The 21,545-nt window shown below is 42.2% G+C and overlaps 1 protein-coding gene across 9 annotated transcripts in view; it reads left to right on the plus strand.

Annotated features, from left to right (window-relative positions):
• camta1a (calmodulin binding transcription activator 1a) overlaps nucleotides 1–21,545 on the plus strand; it is a 1,224,644-nt gene that overhangs the window by 1,011,894 nt on the left and 191,205 nt on the right. The gene's annotated exons all lie outside the window — the stretch shown is intronic.

A 21,545-nucleotide genomic window follows, 5' to 3' on the forward strand; every position in this document is an offset into this window, starting at 1 on the left:
CTTTAGAATTTACCTTTCGGACAATCATTTCACCTTCTCTGCTCTAATAACAATTTGCTCTGGATGTCCAGTTCTATTCCAGCTCACACTAGGGTAATCTGAATTCTTGTTCAAAGACTTAACCAGTTCCCCTCCAACTATACCCTCCTTCACCTGGCTGAGCATTGAGCAATTTCTTGTTCAACTCCACTCACTCTTTCAAGCTTAAAGATGTAGTTATAGAAACTCACAGGATCAAGCCTGTCATTCATTGGGGAACAGCCCTGATTTCAACCCTGTCCTTCCCTCAGTTGTTCTGTCACTGTTTCAGTGCTGTTTCCCACACTCATAGCGATCTTGATAAGTTCATCAGCAATTTTCTTTGGCTATCACTTTCATATTATTCATCTTTGATCTTTGCCTTTCTTGAGTTTTCTAACTCCAGCTGATTTCATTTGTCCATGTCGTAACTCATTTATCCTACAAACTCCCACAGCTGTCTCAACTATACTTCATTCCACTGCACTTCCTGTAAGGTCCTGGTTTCCCCATCTCTGATGGCAAAGCTTTTAACATCAATGCCTTTAAGCTGCCTTCCCATTGTTGACAAGGTTTTCAAATGTCCCTTATTTCTTGCTTTTCTGTTTCTATCTCCTTTTCTCCCAGCCAGAATACAAACAGGGTTTCCAGTCCTTGCATTCAACAGGTGATCCCATTTTATCTCTACCATCCACAATGGGATTCCACCAACAGACTCATCTTCTTTAGTTCCCCCCTTCAGTATTTCACATGGACCATTCCCTTCACGAGTTCTCTGGTTCATTCTTTCATCTCCAATCACTCCTCTTCTTGTTCTACTTTACCATGCAAGCACAAGAGATGCCACAGCTGTCCCCTTCACAGTGTGCAACAACCAAAACTGTCCTTCCAGGTGAAGCTGCAATTCACTTGCACGCCTTCCAATTTGGTGTATTGCATTTAGTACCCACAGTGTTGCCTTATAAAGCTTGGCGAAACCGAATGCAAATTGAATGGTCTCCATATAGAACCCTTCCTTAAGTCAGCAGTGGCAATCCTAAACTTTAATCCCCACTGCCAGTCCCATCCTGATTGTCCTGCATTGCTCCAACAACACCATTTGTAAACTCAAAGAGCAGCATCTGAATTTCTGACATTGGGAATAACCATTCCTTTTTTCTTTCTTTCTCCACAGATGTAGTTGCACCTTTCTATCTCAATGTGTTTATTTTTCCCTTCTCTGACCCTGGCTACCATTTTAAAGTAACTGTTACCATGACAACTTCAATCTGCACTCTATCACACATTTTCCATTTAATCTCTCCATCCCTCTCTGCATCTTAACACACTTGTTTTCTCATCCTTCTAATTCTGAACAAGGGCCCCTGATCTGAAACTTCAACTCTTTACTCTTCCAATTCTATCTCACCTACTAAGTGCTTCCTGCATTCTCTGTTTTAGTTTCAGAAATTCAGCATCTGCAGATTTTTTACTCCAATCATTTGGGCACTCCGCATTGCGGATGTGTTATCCAGCAGGTAAAAGTTTTCAGTTCCCTCTTCAATCCCATAGCAATCTCCCTAAATAAGGTGCTTCAAATTTGCAAGTTACTCCAGATGTGCCCTAACCAGTGAGTTGTAATTTTGGCTTTAACTACTAGCTTTGCCTGCCCATATTTATAATGAAAATATGCAACTCTGAAGTGCAGACTAATTAATCTGAATTTGGCAGGATCCCGTTATACCACATCTCTATAACACCTCTTTGGACGTCCAGCAAGTTTAGTCTTGCTTTAATAGAGCATACCTGGGTAAAGAGACTTTAGTTTCAGATCATTCAGGTTCTAATTTAACGGCCGAATGGATTCAAAGATTGAATACCCTAATCTGGTATTTGCATGTCAAGACACACATTGCACTGCAGTCTTTATCTTAAAACTCATGCATTCATAGTCACTCCATCCATGCATGCATGAGTGAGATGACATTGGTTGGCGTGAGTGGCTAGGGTTTATAAGGGGCTCCTTCTGTGCACCTTAAACAAAGGTGGTGGCGGCACAGTGTATTTTATTTTTCAGGGGTAAGTGGGAGTGAGCAAGGGCTTACATCAAATCTTTACTGTCCAGAATGAGTTTATTTGTTGTTATTGGTACATCCCGGGAGGCATTAGCCCTGCAGTATCAGTATACTCCTCACAGTCGCACATGAGAGCAGCTCCGCTCTAGCTCAGAGGCACAATTCATCCGGACGCCAGTTCCTGATTAATGCATGCTTTTAGCTGGAAGGCGTCCAAAGAGAAGAGAGAAAGACTTAAAAATAATTGATGGCAGCAGAGAAGGGGCAGAGAGAGGAAAAATAGGCAGATTTGCCAGTTTAATATTATACACGGTGTCTCCGTGACGTGGGTCCAAAAATACATCAGCCAGATTGTTCTTTTAACTTGACATACTGCTGCCGGCCCTTCTGTCAGAGTCATCTCTTTGCTAATGGTAAACCGATTAATTTCATGTTAATTTTGTTTATTCAAACCCATGCAGTTCCTGTTTTTTTTTGTGCCCAGGTTTTCTCCGCTTCCACTGACTTTGGCTGGTCTATGTTTTCCACAGCACAGCCCATATTTCATGCAAGATATCAGAACAGACAATGACAGTCAGTGGGCTATTTGATTCCGGGGGGGCGTCGCTCTCCTGCTCAAAGTCTGTTCTCACCAGATATCCACCCACATGTGTACTTTCCAAAGAAAGGCCCAACTGTAGTGTACAGAGCACACATCATAATTGGAGGAGGAATTACACTGAGGCTTGTGTATGGTGGAAATTGGAAGTATCAGCAAAAATTGCTGGAAATCCTTTCAAGTCAGGGAACATTTGTTCAGAGACAAAAAGGGATAATGCTACCTGACCTGAGTATTATTAGACTCAGGTCTTCAACGTCCCTTTCAGGTGAATGTAATGGCCCCATGATATTATTTTGTGCGGGAGCAGAAATAACCTCTCAAATGTCCTGCTCTCATTCAATGCCTAAAAGATGATCTGGGCACTTACTTCCTCACTGTTGTGAGTCGAAACACAACTTCTGTCTCCCTATCTCTCCTTTGACTGGTCCTTTTGTCCTGTAAAAGGTCTTTCTGTGGGAACTCATATTGGCATTATCTATGTTCATCTGCTTGTAGCATATTCTTAACTTGGATCCTCTTTCTCACCTCTTCTTCTAGAGGATAGATGACTTTATCAGTGCTGCTTCCAGCTCCCATCCTGAACTAGAAATTTCCATTTGAATTACTCTCAACCTCATGTGGTCTATTATGATTCTTCCCTTCTCTCCTCAGAGAAATCAAGTTAGGAGACAGGCTGGTGACTAATGTCCATTATAACCTCAGGACTCCCATAGCTAACTTGATTACACTTTGCCCCACCATGTTTCATGATAGGATTCCAGTCTGTTCCCCCATTTTTTCCTTGCTTGTTGCATCTGTTCTGATACCATCTTCCACAGCAGTGCCCTCAACAAGATTTCCTTTCTTCATAAACACACAGATTCCTCTCCGTCATAATTGACTTGAGTCCGCAACCATGCTTGTTCCATCTGCCCCACTTCTGCTCTCATGCCTCTTCCCATTGCCAGACAAAGAAAGGGCTACCCTCAATCACACCATCCCACTAGCCTTCACGTTCAATGGATGATCCTCTGGAATTCCCAACAGTTGAAGTCACTGCCATACATACCTTATGGGAACGTACCAACCCCACTCTCCACCCTGCTCCACCCCAGAATGGTCTTGGTCAGTTCTGCTAATGCCCACTCTCTTTCCTGTGGCATCTTCCCATGCACCAGCAGCAGATACTGACCTTGCCTTTTAGCCTCCCCTCTTCTCTCCCTGTGGCTCTAATACTCTTTCCAAACGAGGCAGTGATTTACCTGGACACTTTTTTTCTCAATTTAGTACAATGAACTCACTACTCACACTGAGGTCATCCCCACTTTGAGATGTGCAAAAGCAATTAGTCAATTTGTTATGTGCCTTGTCACATGAGGTGAGTGAGCATGATTGTCCTTGGCCAATTCTTCAACAGAAGTGCTTTGCCATTGCCTTCTGGGCAGTGGCAAGTACAATGAAGACAGCTGTTTAGTAGATGACCTCTATTCGGTCTGCTCGCATGACACTGGATTTCTAGTTATATGTCATGTTAATTCTCCATCTCCTTCTTCAGTCAATCTTGATGTAAAATTGAGGTGAGAAACAGCACCCCATCTATTGAGTTGTCTATTGCAGGCTTCTGAATTCGCCAATTGAGCTGAATGACTTTGTAAGATGTCTATTGTCAGGATTTTTATTTCAAATTTACTTTCTTTCCATGTTACTTTGACAATTTAGATAATTATTCACTTTTTAACACCTTATCCAGACGCCATGCACTCTCTTCTCTTCACTTCCACCCTATTGCAGACCATCGTGTTTCTTTCTCTCTTGCCCTCCTCTTTTTTGCACCTTCAAACTGCAGGATTACTACCTACATCGGAAAGTTGCTGGAAGTACCCAGAAAGTCAGGCAGCATCTGCGGCTACAGAAATAAAGCTAACATTTCGTAAAGTCTGCTGAAACATTAACAGTCTGTCTTTCACAGTTGCTGACTGCCTTGCTGGGTATTTCCAGTATTGTCCTATTTGCTGTTTGTAAGACCTTGCTGTGCACAAATTACAGCAGTGCCAATTTCAAGATTATTTCTGTGGCTGCCTTGTATTTAGGGACATCCTGAAGCTGTGAAAGACACTAAATTAATGTATAATCTTTCTTTCTACTTGGAACTTAGGAGTAATGAAAGTTGAGAAAAACACTGACTGAAGCGATATAGAAGAAATATCTAAACTGTCAGATCTCAAATGTAATTAACTAGAACAGTTTGTTATTAATTTTTGTACCTGGCCAGCTATTGATATCCCAGCTGTACATTGTGCTTCTGCCAGATGGCTCGGTGTGTTGTAGCTTTGAAGTTCAGCTGAATAAAGATTAAAGGAGCTTTTTTTTTCTTCTTCATTGTGCTCATTAAGGTGAGGAATGATTAAGCTGTAAAATAAAAGAGTTTCTCTTTAAGTTATTCATGTCAGCTTCAAGTACTCCCAATCTAACTACAGCATGGGTAAAAGACAGTGAGGCCCTCTCTGTACCTATCTGGATTCATCCAGAATGAGACAGCAAAGTTTATAGAATAAAATCCCCTCTGGAGTGTCCCATCAGATATTCCATGGGGAGGTACAGCAGGCCTTAGATGTGGTTTAAAATTATCTCCCTACACTGTTTTGTGGCCTGTAGCCAATAATTTGTAAAGATGACTATTTTTCAGGCACATGCTATCCCATGGCCTCTCTGGCTGAGGTTGGCAAATCCATGGTAAATGTTCTAATTTAGATAAATACTGTACATTATAATAGGACATATTTGCCATCTAGAGTGAAAACTGTAGACAAAGCAAGGTGCTACCTCTCACTAGGTGTGGGCCTCCCAAAATAATCAAATGCTCTGCATGATCACACCCAGAAGAAATTTGTGTAACGCTGAGACACACAATTACCATCACCTTTCTCCTGAACCATCCAGTCTTTTTCTCTTGTGATGCCAGCTGCAAGGAAGCCGATTTTTATACATCAGCCCACTGAAGCTGACTCCTCCAAATAGAAAAAAAACAAAAATAAAAACATTCCCAAAATTTGGAGGTATTTTAGCAAGTTTTTGGTTTATTTATACAAAGAGTGGTAACAAAGGCTGGAGATGAGCAGAGGCCCACTGGGTTATGACTGGTTCAGTTAGCAACAGATCATCAGCGTTGGGAATGTGATTGTTCTGAATGGCTCATGCATTGAATTTCAATGCCAGTGTGGGCTCCCTGTGCTGTTCCACAACACACTGTAAACTCATCTGCCAGCTTTACACAGCCCTGTGCTCATGTATAAATGGTTGTTAAATGTAACTGCACTCCCTGTTATTATGTTGGGCATTTAACCTGCCCATCCTGAATCTGTATCCTATATCAGCACAACTAATTTTCCAATTCAGGGAGCAAAGAAAAGTGCAGGAGAATAAACTCATCAAAAAGGAATGGTTTTCCGTTTATCTATTGTCTTTTATATCTATAGAATGCCTTAAAGTGCTTTGCAGCATGAAAAGAACATTTTAAAGACTAACCTGATTTGCTGCATGAAAAATGCAGAAGCTGATTTTTTTCCCCATAGCAAGATCCAATGAAAATAAGTAGACAATCCTGTCTTTTTAATGATCAAAGACAGAGCCAGAATATTAGAGAAAACTCCCCTCATCATCATCTTCTTCAGAATATGCCACTGCCTTTTGTACATATACCTGGGAGGACAGACCAAAATTTGTTTTACATTTCATTGGAAAGTGGCATCACCAACAGTACAGATTCTTTCAAAAATGCACTGGACCTGTGAGTTTAAATTATACCCTCAGGTCTCCGAACTGGGACTCAAACACACAACCATCTGAGAGGAGGGTGTAACCACATGTAAAATATTCTGTATGGGTCAGGTCTTCCTTTGTAAGACTAATTACGCATAGGAGAAATGGACTGCAATGAAGTTTCACCATAGATTCCTGGGATAGCAGGTTTGTAGTCTCAGGAGAGATTAAGCAGACTTGACCCATTTAGAAGAATGAGAGGCAAAAATTATTGAATTGTAAGTAATTAAGGGATTTAGAATCTTAGAGAAGCACAGCACAGAAAGAGGCCCTTCGGCCCATCTAGTCTGTGCCAAGTCGTGTAAATTGCCTACACCCATTGGCCTGCACCAGGACTGAGCCCTCCATACCCCTCCATGTACCCATCCAAACTTCTCTTAAATGTTGAAATCGAGTTTGCACGCACCACTTGGCACTGGCAGCTCGTTCCACACTTTTAACATCCTCTGAGTGAAGCAGTTTCCCCTCAAGTTCCCCTTAAACTTTTCACTTTTCACCCTTAATCTATAACCTCTAGTTGTAATCTCACCCAACCTCAATGGAAAAAGTGTGCTGGCATTTACCCTGTCCATACCTTTCATAATTTTGTATACCTTTATCAGATCTCACCTTAATCTTCTACATTCCAAAGAATAAAATCCTACCTTATTCAATCTTTCCTCATAACTCAGGTCCTCCAATCCTGGCAACATCCTTATAAATTTTCTCTGTGCTCTATCAACCTTATTTACTTCTTTCCTGTAAGTAGGTGACCAAAACTGCACACAATACTCTAAATTAGTCCTCACCAACATCTTATACAATTTCAACATAACATCCCATCTCCTGTACTCAGTACTTTTATCTTTGAAGGCCAATGTGTCAAAAGCTTTCATTATGACCCTATCTACATGTATCACCACTTTCAATAAATTATGGACCTGTATTCCCAGATTCCTTTATTCTACCACCCTCCTCAGTGCCCTACTGTTGTGGAAGACCTACCTTGGTCGGGCCTCCCAGAGTGCAATACCTTGCACTTGCCTGCATTAAATTCCATCTGCTGTCTTACAACCCATCTTTCTAGCTGGTCCGGATCCTGCTGCAAGCCCTGCTCATCTTCCTCGCTGTCCACTACACAATCTTGGCGTCATCTGCAAATTTGCTGATCCAGTTAAACCACATTATCATCCAGATCGTTAATGCAGACGACAAACAACAACTGACCCAGCACCAATTAGTCACAGGCCTCCAGTCAGAGAGACAGCTGTCTACCACCATTTTCTGGCTTCCCACACAAAACCACTGTCTAATCCATTTTACTACCTCAGTTTGAATGCCAAGTGACCATTGTGAACAACATTCCATGTGGGACCATGTCAAATGCCTTGCTAAAGTCCATGTAGACAACATCCATTGCCCTGCCTTCATCAACTTTCTTGGTAACTTGCTCAAAAAACTATAAGATTGATTAGACACAATCTACTCTGCACAAAACCATGTTGATTATCCCTAATCAGTCCTCCGTCTATCCAAATACTCATATATCTGGTCCCTTAGAATTCCTTCCATTAACTTTCCCACTATTGATGTCAGGCTTGCGGGCCTGTTTATAAGGGTTGATGTGTGGCTGATCTTTTCCCAGAGTTGGTTTCCTTAAACCAGGATGTCTCAAAGGAAACTAAGAGTTGGGCAATGACATATAGGTGAAGATATTTCTTCAGCAAGAAGGTACTGAATCATTGGAATTCATCACCCAGGATGGCTGTGGAATCTCAATCGCTTAATATATTCAAGTCAGAGATAAACTTTTTTTTTAATTTTAAAGAAATCTGGGGATATGATGGCTAGTACAGGAAAGTGGCACAGAGGTAAAAGATTAGTTGTGATCTTATTAATGGCTGAACAAGCACAGGAGCCAATCAGTCTAGATTTGCCTGTTCTTCAGTATCCACCAACCAATAACTTGTCAGGGTTGATCCACCTGATCACGGCCAATGACTTCCACTGCAAAGTGCCAGTATGCTAGGTGAGACCACAAATTGGATTTAACCATAAGTGAAATTAACAGGCTATTCATTCCAGTACAAGAGGGCACAAGTACAGAAAGTGGAAAAAGAGCAAAATATTGTTTACTCCTCTAATTCTAGTCTTTTGTAAATCCATGGTTTCAATTCTATACCATTGCCCACCATGCCTTCATCCTAGGCTCTGGCATTCAGTACTTACATCTTTTGGCCTTTCCTTCCTCCTTTAAATCTATCTCTTTGGTCAAGCTTCTGGCCGGCTTACATGGTTTAATATCAAATTTAGTCTCCTACTGCTCACACGAAATGCCTTGGGGTATTTTAGCACACAGACTGGTACTTCACAGATGCTGACCATGATGCCAGTTCATTAATGTATAGCAATTAAGCCCCAGCAAGATCTTTTATACTAAAGTTTCTAGGATGGAAGTAACTGAAATTTTTATCACAAGCAAGGGAAAATCTGCAGACGCTGGGAATCCAAGCAACGCACACAAAATGCTGGAGAAACTCAGGCATCATCTATGAAGAGGAACGCAGTCGACGTTTTGGGCTGAGACCCTCCATCAGGACTGGAGAAAAAAAAGATGAGTCAGAGTGAGAAAGTGGGGGAAGGGGAAGAAGAACCAAAAGCTGAGAGGTGAAACTGGGAGGGAGAGGAAGGGTGAAGTTAAGGGCTGGGAGGTTGATTAGTGCAAGAGATACAGGGCTGGGGAAGGGGGATATCTGATAGGAGAGGACAGAAGGCCATGGAAGAAAGAAAAGGGGCAGGAGCACCAGAGGGAGGTAATGGGCAGGTAAGGGGATAAGGCGGGAGAGGGAAAGGGGAAGTGGGGCATTACCGGTAGTTTGAGAAATCAATGTCTGTGCCATCAGGTTGGAGGCTAACCAGATGAAATATAAGGTATTATCAGTACAGTTATGTTGCTTATTTAATACATCAGCCACTTTCATACTGATATGCTCTGTTTGTACTTTCACCCCTGGTAGTTTCATAGTTTATTCCTTGCATATGGGTTGACACTGAGAAGGTAGGCATTCATTGCTTGCCTCTGACTTGTCTTTGAGAAGGTGAGCTATTATCTTGAATTACTAGCATTTTGGTGAAATATGGGAACAACTTATTCAAGATCTAGTGATTATGTGAATGATTGACATTTCTCCCTCTGAGTCAAATGCCATTCATTGTGATCTCAGGATTGCTACCCGTGCCATGTGCTACTGAGGCCAATCCTAAGAAGATCATACAGTTTAACATGTGGCTGAGGAGTTGGTGTAGAAGGGATGGCTTCAGATTTTTGGATTATTGGGTTCTCTTCCAGAGAAGGTGGGACCTGTACAGAAGAGATGGTGCGCCTAAACTGGATGGGGACTAATATCCTAGTGGGAAGGTTCACTAGTACTGCGCAGGGGAAGTTTAAACTAGAGCTTCAGGGGGATGGGAACTAGAGTGCCAGAACAGATAGTAGAGCAGTTGTGGAGACAGATAACACACGCAAAATGCTGGTGGAACACAGCAGGCCAGGCAGCATCTATAGGGAGAAGCACTGTCGACGTTTCGGGCCGAGACCCTTCGTCAAGACTAACCGAAAGGAAAGATAGTAAGAGATTTGAAAGTAGTGGGGGGAGGGGGAAATGGGAAATGATAGGGGAAGACCGGAGGGGGTGGGATGAAGCTAAGAGCTGGAAAGGTGATTGGCGAAAGTGATACAGAGCTGGAGAAGGGAAAAGATCATGGGACGGGAGGCCTCGGGAGAAAGAAAGGGGGGGGAAGCACCAGAGGGAGATGGAGAACAGGCAAACGTTCTCCATAAATATGTCAGGGATGGAGTAAGAAGGGGAGGAGGGGCATTAACAGAAGTTAGAGAAGTCAATGTTCATGCCATCAGGTTGGAGGCTACCCAGCTGGTATACAAGGTGTTGTTCCTCCAACCTGAGTTTGGATTCATTTTGACAGTAGAGGAGGCCATGGATAGACATATGGGAATGGGACGTGGAATTAAAATGTGTGGCTGCTGGGAGATCACTGTGGAGACAGATGTTGTTAAGACCTCAGACAAAGTCAGGAAGCTAAAGCTTGAGCATGGTGGGACAAATGTTCTGAGCTGCATATATTTCAATACAAGAAGTATTGTAGGAAAGGTGGATGAGATTAGGGCATGGATCAACACATGAGATTATGATATTGTAGCTATTACTGAGACTTGGTTGCAGGAAGGGCAGGGCTAGCAGCTCAATATTCCATGGTTCTTTTGTTTTAGACATGATAGAATATGAGGGATTAACGGGGGAGTTATGTGTCAGGGAAAGGCATTACTAGTCAGGGAAAATGTAATGCAAGTTGTCAGGATAAACCAGAGAACTTGTCTAGTGGGACTTTGTGGGTGGAACTGAGAAATAAAAAAGCTATGATCATGTTAATGGGGCTGTATTAGAGACTGCCCAAGAATTCTTGGGATTTTGAGGAACAAATTTGTAGAGTGATCACAGACTGTTGCAAGAAACAAGGTTGTGATAGTAGGTGATTTTAACTTCCCACATATTGACTGGGATTCCCATATTGTAAATGGAGAAGATGAGATAGAGCTTGTCAAATGTGTTCAGGAAAGTTTCCTTAATCAGTACATAGAAGTTGCAGTGAGACAGTGTGCAATACTTGATCTTCTATTAGGGAATGAGACAGGTCCTGTGACGGAGCTTGTGTAGATGAACACTGCATTTAGTGATCGTAATGCCATTAGCTTCAAGTTAATTCGGGAAAAGGATAGGTCTGGTCCTTGGGTTAAAATTGTAAATTGGAGAAAGGCCAGTTTTGAGAAAGGAGCTGGTAAGTGTGGATTGGGACAGGCTATTTTCTGGCAAAGGTATACCTGGTAAGTGGAAGGCCATCAAAAGTGAAATTGTATGAGTACAGTGTTTGTATGTTCCTGTTAGAATAAAAGTCAAGGATAACAGGTTTAGGGGACCTTGGTTTTTAAGAGATATTGAGGCCCTGACTAACAAAAAAAAAGGAAGTGCCTAGCAGGTATAGGCAGGTAGGAACAAATGAGGTACTTGAAGAGTAAAAGAAATTCAAGAGAATACTTAAGAAGAAAATTGGGAAGGCTAAAAGAAAGCACGAGGTTGCTCTAGCCGACTAAGGGCTTCTAAAACCAAAAGAATTGCAAGGAATAAAATTGGTCCTCTGGAAGATCAGAATGGAATCAATTTGTGGAGTCAAAAGAAATGGGGGGAGATCTTAAATGGATTTTTTGCATCTGTATTTACTTGGGAGACAGACACAGAGACTATAGAAGTGAGGCAAAGCAGCAATGAGGTCATGGATCCTATACAGATTAATAAGAAGGAGGTGTTTGCTCTCTTAAGGCAAATCAGGGTGGACAAATCCCCAGGGCCTGACAAAGCTTTCTCTCGGACCCTGTGGGAAGCAATTGCAGGGGCCATTGCAGAGATAGTTATATCATCTTTAGCAACAGGTGAGATACCGGAGGTTTGGAGGATAGCAAATGTTGTTCTGCTGTTAAAGAAAGACTCTAAGAATAAATCAGGAAAGTATAGGCTGGTGAGCCTGACATCAGTAGTGGGAAAGTAAATGGAAGGTATTCTAAAAGACCTGATATGTGATTATTTCAATAGATGGGTTGATTTTTCCACTGTTTGGGTGGGACTACAACCAGCGGTCATAGGTTAAGGGTTAAAGTTGAAAAGCTTAAGGGAAACATTAGGGGAAACATATTCATTGAATGGTGAGAGTGGGGAACGTGCTGCCAGCGCAAGTGCTGGATGCGATTTCGATTTCAACCTTTGAGAGAAGTTTGGATAGAGATGTGAATGGGAGAGGTATGGAGGCCTATGATGCCTGCGTAGGTCGAAGGGACAAAGCAGTTTAAATGATTTGACACAGACTGGATGGGCCAATGGAACTGTTTCAGTACTGTAGTACTCTGAGACTCTAGAAATACTTCCACTGTTACTAATAGACACAGTTCAAGATACTATCAATGGCTGATTAAGAGAGGTTTTATTGCTATAATTTTATAATTATGAGCTAATGGAACTGACACGGTGAGCACTGTTCTGCTATTTTTGTTCTGAGTTTCTCCAACAAATGTCTCAATAGTTTTTGTTTTGCCCCAAAAAGAATGTGATCATTACTGCTGATCTCAAATTGAAGGAGCCAAAAAGCCAATTAGTGGGAAACAAGCATGGAACACAAGAAAATAGGAGCAAGAAGAGGTCACTGTGCCTCTCAAGCCCTTTCTGATACAGTGTGATTCTGGCTGGTCTTCATTAGTGTGCCAGTTTCCTATATCCCTCAATTCCTCAGACTTTCAAATATTTATCTATCTTTTCTTAAGTATGTCTAATCTGACCTTCACAACCCTGCTGGGCAGAAAATCCCAGAGGTTCACCACCCTCTGAGTGAAGAGTTTCCATACACCTCCGTTTTAAATAACCTCTATTTTGCAACTATGTCCCCTTGTTTGAAACTCTCCCACAAGTGATTACAAGTAAATGACCACTCTGTCAAGCGTTACAGGGCTTGTTATGTCATTCTGCTAAGCTCCAAGGAATGCAGGCCCAAACTGTCTAGTCTCTCTTGATAGGGCAACCACTAATCCAAAAAATAGCCTGCTAAATTTACTTTTGGACTGTCTTCAGTGCCACTGCATTATTTTCTGGTAAAGGGAGCAGAAATGTGTATGTACTCTAGGTAGCAAAACTGTAGGGGAACACTCCTACTCTTAAGCTCCAAACCCTTCACAATGAGGTGCAAAATGCTGTTTGCCTTCTTAACTACCGTACTTGTTCTACTTGCCTGTTAACATTTTGTGATTCATTCACTAGATCCCTCCGAACATCACTGATTTGCAGTATCCCTCAGTTTAGATAACAATTTGCCTTTTGATTCCTCTTCCCAAAAATCACTTGAGGCGCCATAGTAGTGCAGCAGTTAGCGCTGCACTATATCAGCTCATGGCGTTCTGGAGTTCAAGTTCAATTCTGGTGCCATTCTCTAAGGAGTCTTTGTACATCCTCCCTTGTGGAATGCATGTGTTTTCTCTAGGTCCTCCAGTTTCCTCCCACAGTGCAAAGACTGGTTGGTTACTTGATCGTTGTAAATCGTCCTGTGATTAGGTTAGGGTTAATCGGATTTGTTGGGGCAGCATGGTCCAAAGTGCCAGAAGGGCCACTTCCATATCGCTAAAAAATTTTTTTAAAACTCACACTTCCCCACATTAAAGACCATTTGCCAGGTTTTTGCCCAGCCTTTCTACCTATCCATATCCCACTGCTGAATCACAATATCCACTGCATGCCCTTTCACCTCTTTTTGTATCATTGGCGAACTTGGAAATCTTATATTTCATTTCCTCCTCAATGTCATTCATGTAAGTGGTACAAAACTAAAGGTCCCAAACTGATTCTTGAGGTACCACAGTAGTCACATCCTTCCAGTCTAAAAATACATTCATTCTAATTTTCTGTTTTCTTTGTGATACACAGCAGGATTGAAAAGGCATGCTAAATGGACAGGAAAGGTTTAGAAGGATATGGACTAAATGCGGGCAAATGGGAATAGTGTAGATGGGCATCTTGTTCCGCATAAACAAGCTGGGCCTGTTTGTGCTACATGACACAGTGACTAACTCAGTAAGGAGTATTTAGACGTGGGTCTCAAACATGTGATTTTAAGATCCTAGGGAAGAATGAAGTATATTGAGAGAGGATGTTGTGAGTCTTGTTTTAAACCTGCTGAAGCTCTCTTCTGCACCCAGTGCTATTCTCAGCCTCTGCAGTCCATAGAAAGGGTTGGCTCTACCCGCAGATCTCTGAACCTGAGGAAGTAGGAGAAGAAAAAAAAGAGGAAATGAGAGAACTGAGTACTGAATGTACTGTTTCTCCAAGAAGACAGAGGTGGACAAGTAAATCTGTGTTGGGCCATCTCCTAGCTACTCCCTTCAGGCCAGTCAAGCACTGAGCTTAAGCCTCACAAATGCCTTTTAAGCTTTGCATTGAGGCTGAGAACAGCACAGAAATTTATTTGAGTAAAGGAGAAAAACAAATCTGAATAATCGAGTCCCTTGAATCCTAAAACAAATATGCAGTGAAGGATCATTAGTAGTCATTACTGGTTCCTGGGCAATATATAAATTCTGTTTTAATGCAACCTTTATTTTTTCATTTTTCATGAGGAACAGACATCAGATTAACGATAAAGCCATGGACCAGATGTAACACTATGCCAAGGTGATTTATCGGCCACTTAGCGTTGATGAAGCAGCAAACAAGAGTCAAACTGTTGTTATGACTCTGTTTGCCTTCATCGGAGTATTTACTCTGCATTCTGGGGGCTGCTCGGTATGCAGCTCAGGCACTCCAGGAACCTTAGGACAGATAAGTGAACAGAATCGACTGGGTTGAAAATCATTCCCTGTGAATTCCCTCTGCACATAAAATTGGCTTTCTATCCACTTTCTATTTACTTGTCGTTCTTTGTTCTTTATTTCTGTAGAAGAAGAGAAAGGGGAATTAAAGGCTAAAGGGGAAAGATCCTCCCTCTCTCTTTCGTTCTTTGTACTTTATCATTACTGTTGTGGTTGTTGGTTTTGCTGGTTTTTCAGAAGCTTATATTGAATATGCAGCAGAGAAAATGGTCTTTCTACCTACCTCATCAGTGCCAGGGCTTTATATTCAGTACATGCCTACTCCTGTCTCATCTTACCTCTCTCGGTCAGCAAGCATTTTCTTACTCCTTTCTCTCTCGTGTACTTATCCTATGTCCACTATTCAACTTGATCATTCTCGAAGGTGCTGAATCTGTATTTTAATTAGGTGCTGGGTAAGAAAGGGCTTGCATGCTGTAACAGAAAGCACAGTGAATTTGGGCAGCATCTCCAACAACAGCAAATCCCTTCCCAATGGGCTTAACACTTTCTGTGCACCTCAACCCACAGTCACTGCCGTGGATGTAAGATCGATCTTCCAGAGAGTGAACCCTCGATAGAATCTGGCCTGGGTGGTATCCCTAGCTGTGCCCTTCGATCCTGTGCAGATTAGTTGGCGGGGTTACTTGTAGACAATTTTAACCTCTACCTGCTTCAATCTGAGATTCCTGCTTGCCTTACGAATGCTGCTATTATCATTGTTACTAAGAAAAACAAGGTAGCATGCCTTAATGAGTGTGGCCCAGTGGCACAGACATCCACCATCGTGAAGTAATTCGAGGAGCTGGTCATGGCACACATTAACTGTGGTCTCCCAGACATCTTCGACCCACTGTAATCCACCTACTGCCAAAATAGGTCTATGACAGATGTTATCTCCCTGGCTCTGCACTTTTGAGCATCTAGACAGTGAAGACACTGATATTAGGCTACTGTTAATTAACTCCAGCTGAGCCTTCAGAACTAATTCAAAGCAAACACGAGGAAATCTGCAGATGCTGGAAATTCAAGCAACACACACAAAATGCTGGTGGAACGCAGCAGGCCAGGCAGCATCTATGGGAAGAAGCACAGTCGACATTTCGGGCCAAGACCCTTCGTCAGGGCTAACTGAAAGAAAAGATAATAAGAGATTAGGAAGGGGAAGGGGGAGGGGGAGATCTGAAATGATAGGAGAAAACAGGAGGGGGAGTGATGAAGCCAAGAGCTCGAAAGTTGATTGGCAAAAGGGATCCACAGCTGGAGAAGGGAAAGTATCACGGGATGGGAGGCCGAAGGGAGAAAGAAAGAGGGAGGGGATCACTAGAGGGAGGTAGAGAGCAGGCAAGGAGTGATTGTGAGAGGGGCAGAGAGAGAGAAAGGGGGGGGAATAAATAAATAGATAGATAGATAAATAAATGAATAAGGGATGGGGTAAGAAGGGGAGGAGGGGCATTAACGGAAGTTAGAAAAATCAATGTTCACGCTATCAGGTTGGAGGCTACCCAGACAGAATATAAGGTGTTGTTCCTCCAACCTGAGTGTGGCTTCATCTTGACAGTAAAGGAGGCCATGGATAGACATATCAGAATTGTAATGGGATGTGGAAATAAAATGTGTGGCCACTGGGAGATCCTGCTTTCTCTGGCGGACAGAGCGTAGGAAACTCGAAGCAATCTCATTTTCAAACTGCAAGGCCTGGGAGTCAACACCTCCCTCTGCAACTGGATCATTGACTTCCTGACTAACAGACCACAATCAGTAAGGATAAGCAGAACCACCTCCACCTCAAATATTCCAAACATTGGTGCTGCACAATGTTGTGTCCTCAGCTCTCTACTCTACTCCCTATACACTTATGATTGTCTGATCAGATTCTCCTCTAACTCCACCTGCAAGTTTGAAGATGATAGCATGAAGTAGGCTATATCTCACATAATGGCGAGTTGGAGCACAGGAAGGAGATAGAGAGCTTAGTGACAAGGTGTCATGACAACAATCTTTCCCTCAATGGCAGCAAAGCAAAATAACTGGTCATAGACTTCAGGAAGAGGGGGTGCACATACTCCTGTTTATATCAACAGTATTGAGGCTGAGAGAGTTAAGAGTTTCAGGTTACTTGAAGTGATTATCACCAAGAGCCTGTCCTCATCTAATGGCCAAGGCCAAGAAAGCTCACCATTGCCTCTGCTTCCTCAGGAGGCTAAGGAAATTTGGAACGACCCCATTAGCCCTTACCAATTTGTATTGATGCACCAAGGAAACCATCCTATCCAGATGGTATCGCAACTGCTCTGCCCACAACCATGAGAAACTACAGAGAGTAGTGGAAACATCTCAGCTCATCACAGAAACCAACCTCCCATCCATGGATTTTGTCTATTCTTCTCACTGCCTCGATAATGCAGCCAACATAATCAAAGACCCAGCTCCAGCCCCCCAGACATTTTCTCTTTCCCCCTCTCCTATTGGGCAGAAGATGCAGAAACATGAAAGCACATACCACCAAGTTCAAGGCCTATTATAAGCCTATTGAATGGTTCCCCAGTATGATGAGATCAGAGTCGGAATCAGGTTTAATATCACCAGCATACGTCGTGAAATTTGTTAACTTGGTGGCAGCAGTACAAAGCAATACGTGATAAATAATAGAGAAAAAATAAATAAGTAAATCAATTAAGTATGTGTGTATTAAATAGTTGAATTAAAAATAGTGCGAAAACAGAAATATTAAAAAAGTGAAGTAGTGTTCATGGGTTCAATGTCAGATGGCAGAGGGGAAGAAGCTGTTCCTGAATCACTGAGTGTGTGTCTTCAGGTTTCGGTACCTCCTTCCTGATGGTAACAGTGAGAAGAGGGCATGTTCGGGGTGCTGGGGGGGGGGGGGTCCTTAATGATAGACGCCACCTTTCGGAGGCACCATTCCTTGAAGATGTCTTGGATACTGCGGAGGCTGATGATCTCATAATCTGCCTCATTATAATATTGCTCCTTCTTGTTTACCTGCACTGCACATTCTCTGTAGCTGTTACACTTTATTCTGCATTCTGTTATTGTTTTACCTTGTACTACGTCGATGTGCTGTGCAATGAATTGTTCTGTATGAACAGAATGCAAGATATGTTCCTCCCTGTTACTCGGTATACAAAATGTGACCATATTAAACCAATTCCAATTCCAAGATTCTCCCAAATTCCCTTTTGGATCAATGGTCTTATACAGGACTGTGCAAAAGTCTTAGGCAGCCTAGCTATATATATATGTGCCTGAGACTTTTGCACAGTACTGTATTAATGGACTTCCCTTTTAGATTCTCCCTGTTCACTCTATAACTACCATTTCCTTCATCCCAGACATTTACTGCTCCCTGGACCCTGAAGACTCACTGTTCTCATCCCCTTTTCTTATGCTTTTCCACTTACGTAGAACAATAGAATAAAAATGCTGAGAAATTCCCAATAGGTCAGGCAGCTTCTGTGCAGAAACAAGGCATAGACACAGAGAGTCAGAGACAACAGAACCAGGCCTGCCAGCCTGTCAACTCCACACCAAACTTAAAGCCACCAGCTACATTGATGCTGCACTAAATTTTCTTTATTTTCCCATCAGCTCACTTCAGATTCTAATAATTACCTACATTGTTTGTTTGTTATGTGCTGCAATCAATGTCCTTTCATGACCAAGATTATTCTTGGCAAATTTTTCTACAAAAATGCTTTGCATTGCCGTCTTCTGGGCAGTAAGATGGGTGATCCAGCCATTATCAGTACTTTTCAGATTTGTGGCCGGTTGTATAACAAGGACTTGTGATATGCACCAGCTGCTCGTGCAACCTACTCCCATGGCTTCACGTGATCCTGATCGAGAAGCTAAGCAGGTGCTACACCATGCCCAAGGATGACCTGCAGGCTAGCAGAGGGAAGGAGCACCTTACACCTCCTTTGGTAGAGATTTATGTGCACCCTGCCACCCAGAATTACGTACAAATTGGGGTCAATTTACACTGACCAATTAACCTACCAACCAGCATGTCTTTGGGATATAGGAAACATCAAAACTGAAGGGAGAAGGCAGGGGAGTGGGGATGACTGGAAAAATTGGATCAGTCCATAACTGAATGGCAGAACAGACTTGATGGGCAGAATGGCCTACTTCTGTTCCTATATCTTATGGTGTAATGTTCTTATGGGTTTCACCCCGAAACATCAACTGTACTATTTTCCATAGATGCTGCTTGGTCTGCTGAGTTCCTCCAGCGTTTTGTGTGTCGTGTAGGTTATGGAACTACTCGCCTCCCTCAGGTTCCCTTTCTAAAGACTGGAGAGTGCCAGGCTCTGCTCCTGGACTATACTGATACAGTTTATGGCAACAGAATTTGTCTCAGCTTTCCCAGGTGTGGGGAGGGAGAAGGCAGGTGGGTTCTCAGCTGTTGACTGGCCACCGCTGGAGGTGCATGTATCAGAACTTAGGACTTCAAGTGGTCTTGTCAGTAATGCTTGTGTGGTCAAGAAGAAGCAAGTCTCAGCTGGCTTGCTTAAGTGCAAAGCTGCCAGTGTTTCAGTTTCCATGGCAACTAGTATAAGTTGGAAAAAAATGAGAAAACAGCAAGTTACAAAGAAAATTCACTCCTTTGTCATTATAGTGACAATGTACTGGTATCTGGGTAACTGTTTTGCAAAAAGTACCACTCTGGCAAACAGTGCTTCCTTGGAACATTGGTATGATGACTCTGTAAAGTCCCTGCAATTAGAGCTCACTGATGTTTTTTATATATATATAACTCTTCAATTTCCTGATGCGCTGCAGGGAGATGTTAATTGCATTCCTCCCAAACTCAGCTGCCACCAGATTGTGCGTTGATTACGACGGAACAAGAAGATCCAGAACATTTGTCTGCAGAGTGTCTTCTGGCATAACCCTTCAGTGTCAGGCTTTCTCCTTGCTGGGCTTGATAATAGGATAACGTGTGAGAGACCACGTGGCTGGTACTGTGAGACCAGAGGAGGGGCCTGCAGGCAGATGTGGCACTTCATGGAAACTTGAAAGAAAGGCACCTTTTTCTAATTCAAGACTGTTAAAATAAAAACTGAATCTTACAAAGAAAAATCTGATATCATCCCCAATCTCTGCTGAGTTGCCTGGAACTAGCCTTGATGCCCAAGCTTTAGGAAGAAGAACTGCAGAACAGGAGTATCCCATTTTAGCTCTCAAGCTTGTTCCACCACTCAGAGAGATCATGGCCGAGCAAGTATCATTTTCCCCATATCCTATAGTACACTTGTTGAATAAAATCTCATTGTTCTCTGATTTCATATCAATGATTGATCAACCCATTTCTGCCACCTCCCTCGTGTTTTCCAATTTCACTGCTGAAGGGCTCAACTCTAATTTGTACACTCTCCCTCAGTCCTCAAAACCCCACACAGTGGAAATATTTTATCTTTTTGCTCAAAGGGTCCTATTAATGTCTTCAAAATTTTGAAACAGTCTTTACTCTTCTAAATTATTTCAATTAAGTTCTAAATTATTTTTCATCTCTGAATAGTTTAACTCTTGCAAGCCACATATTCTGCTAAGTCTAAGGTCCACGCTGTCCAAGGTTAATATCCCCTCCTTAGAATTCAGTGCCCAGAACTAGTTTAGTACTTCAGATTTTGTCTATACAGCACTTTAATACATAATTGCAGGATAACTTTGCCCACTTGCTTTCTGCTCCTTAAATGATAAGAATCAGCCTTGCATTACCTTTTTGATCATTTTCTATGCCTATCTATGACATTTTCTAAAGCTTTTCTGACTCAGAAACTATTCTTTTGAATTGTATAATTGCATATGTCACTCCATTATTTAGGAAAGGTGAGGGGTAGAGACCAGGGAATTGCAGATCAGTTAACCAAACATCTGTTGCTAGGAAAGTACTTGAATCTATAATTAAGGCTATAGTGACTGAACACCTTGATAATTCTCAGTTGATCAGAGAGAGCCAACGTGGGGTTGTAAAGTCTAGGTTATGCCTTATGATCTTGACTAGGGTAACAGAGAATGAAATGTGTATGGATGTTATTTGCATGAACTTCTAGGGGAATTTGATCAAATACCTCAGCAGACACTTAGCTAAAGTTAGAGTTCATGAAATTTAAGGCTTATTATTGACCTGCCAAGGAAACCAGCTGAGTGGCAGGAAATGGAGAGCAGAGAAAATATGAACATTTTGTTACTACTAGGATACTAAGGACTTGCACAGACCGGTGTTAATAGTGTTAGTCTGCAAAGTGATATTAAATTATGCCAGTTGGACTTGCATGCCATTAAGTATGAGATCACCCACTTTCAAGAAGGGAATCTTATCCACAAATGCTGCACATTAGAAAGTTTTGCTGAAAGATTGTGATTAGGCAGACGGAATCGGAAGAGACTCGTGTGGAGTATGATACCAGTACACTCTAGTTGGGCTGAGGGACCAGCTATTGTATATTTTATAGTTCTGCATATTCCTATTTCCCTCAACTATATCATGTGAGAGCCACATTTCACCAACCCCTAGACAAAGGAGTTTCTTCCAAATTCCTTGTTTGGATTTATATTTATAAATGGCCCTTTGGTTTTGGTCTCCCCCATTGCAGATATTATTTGTATGCCT

This window comes from Hemitrygon akajei, chromosome 29 (genome assembly GCF_048418815.1).
Source record: "Hemitrygon akajei chromosome 29, sHemAka1.3, whole genome shotgun sequence".
Classification (NCBI taxonomy): Eukaryota; Metazoa; Chordata; class Chondrichthyes; order Myliobatiformes; family Dasyatidae; genus Hemitrygon; species Hemitrygon akajei.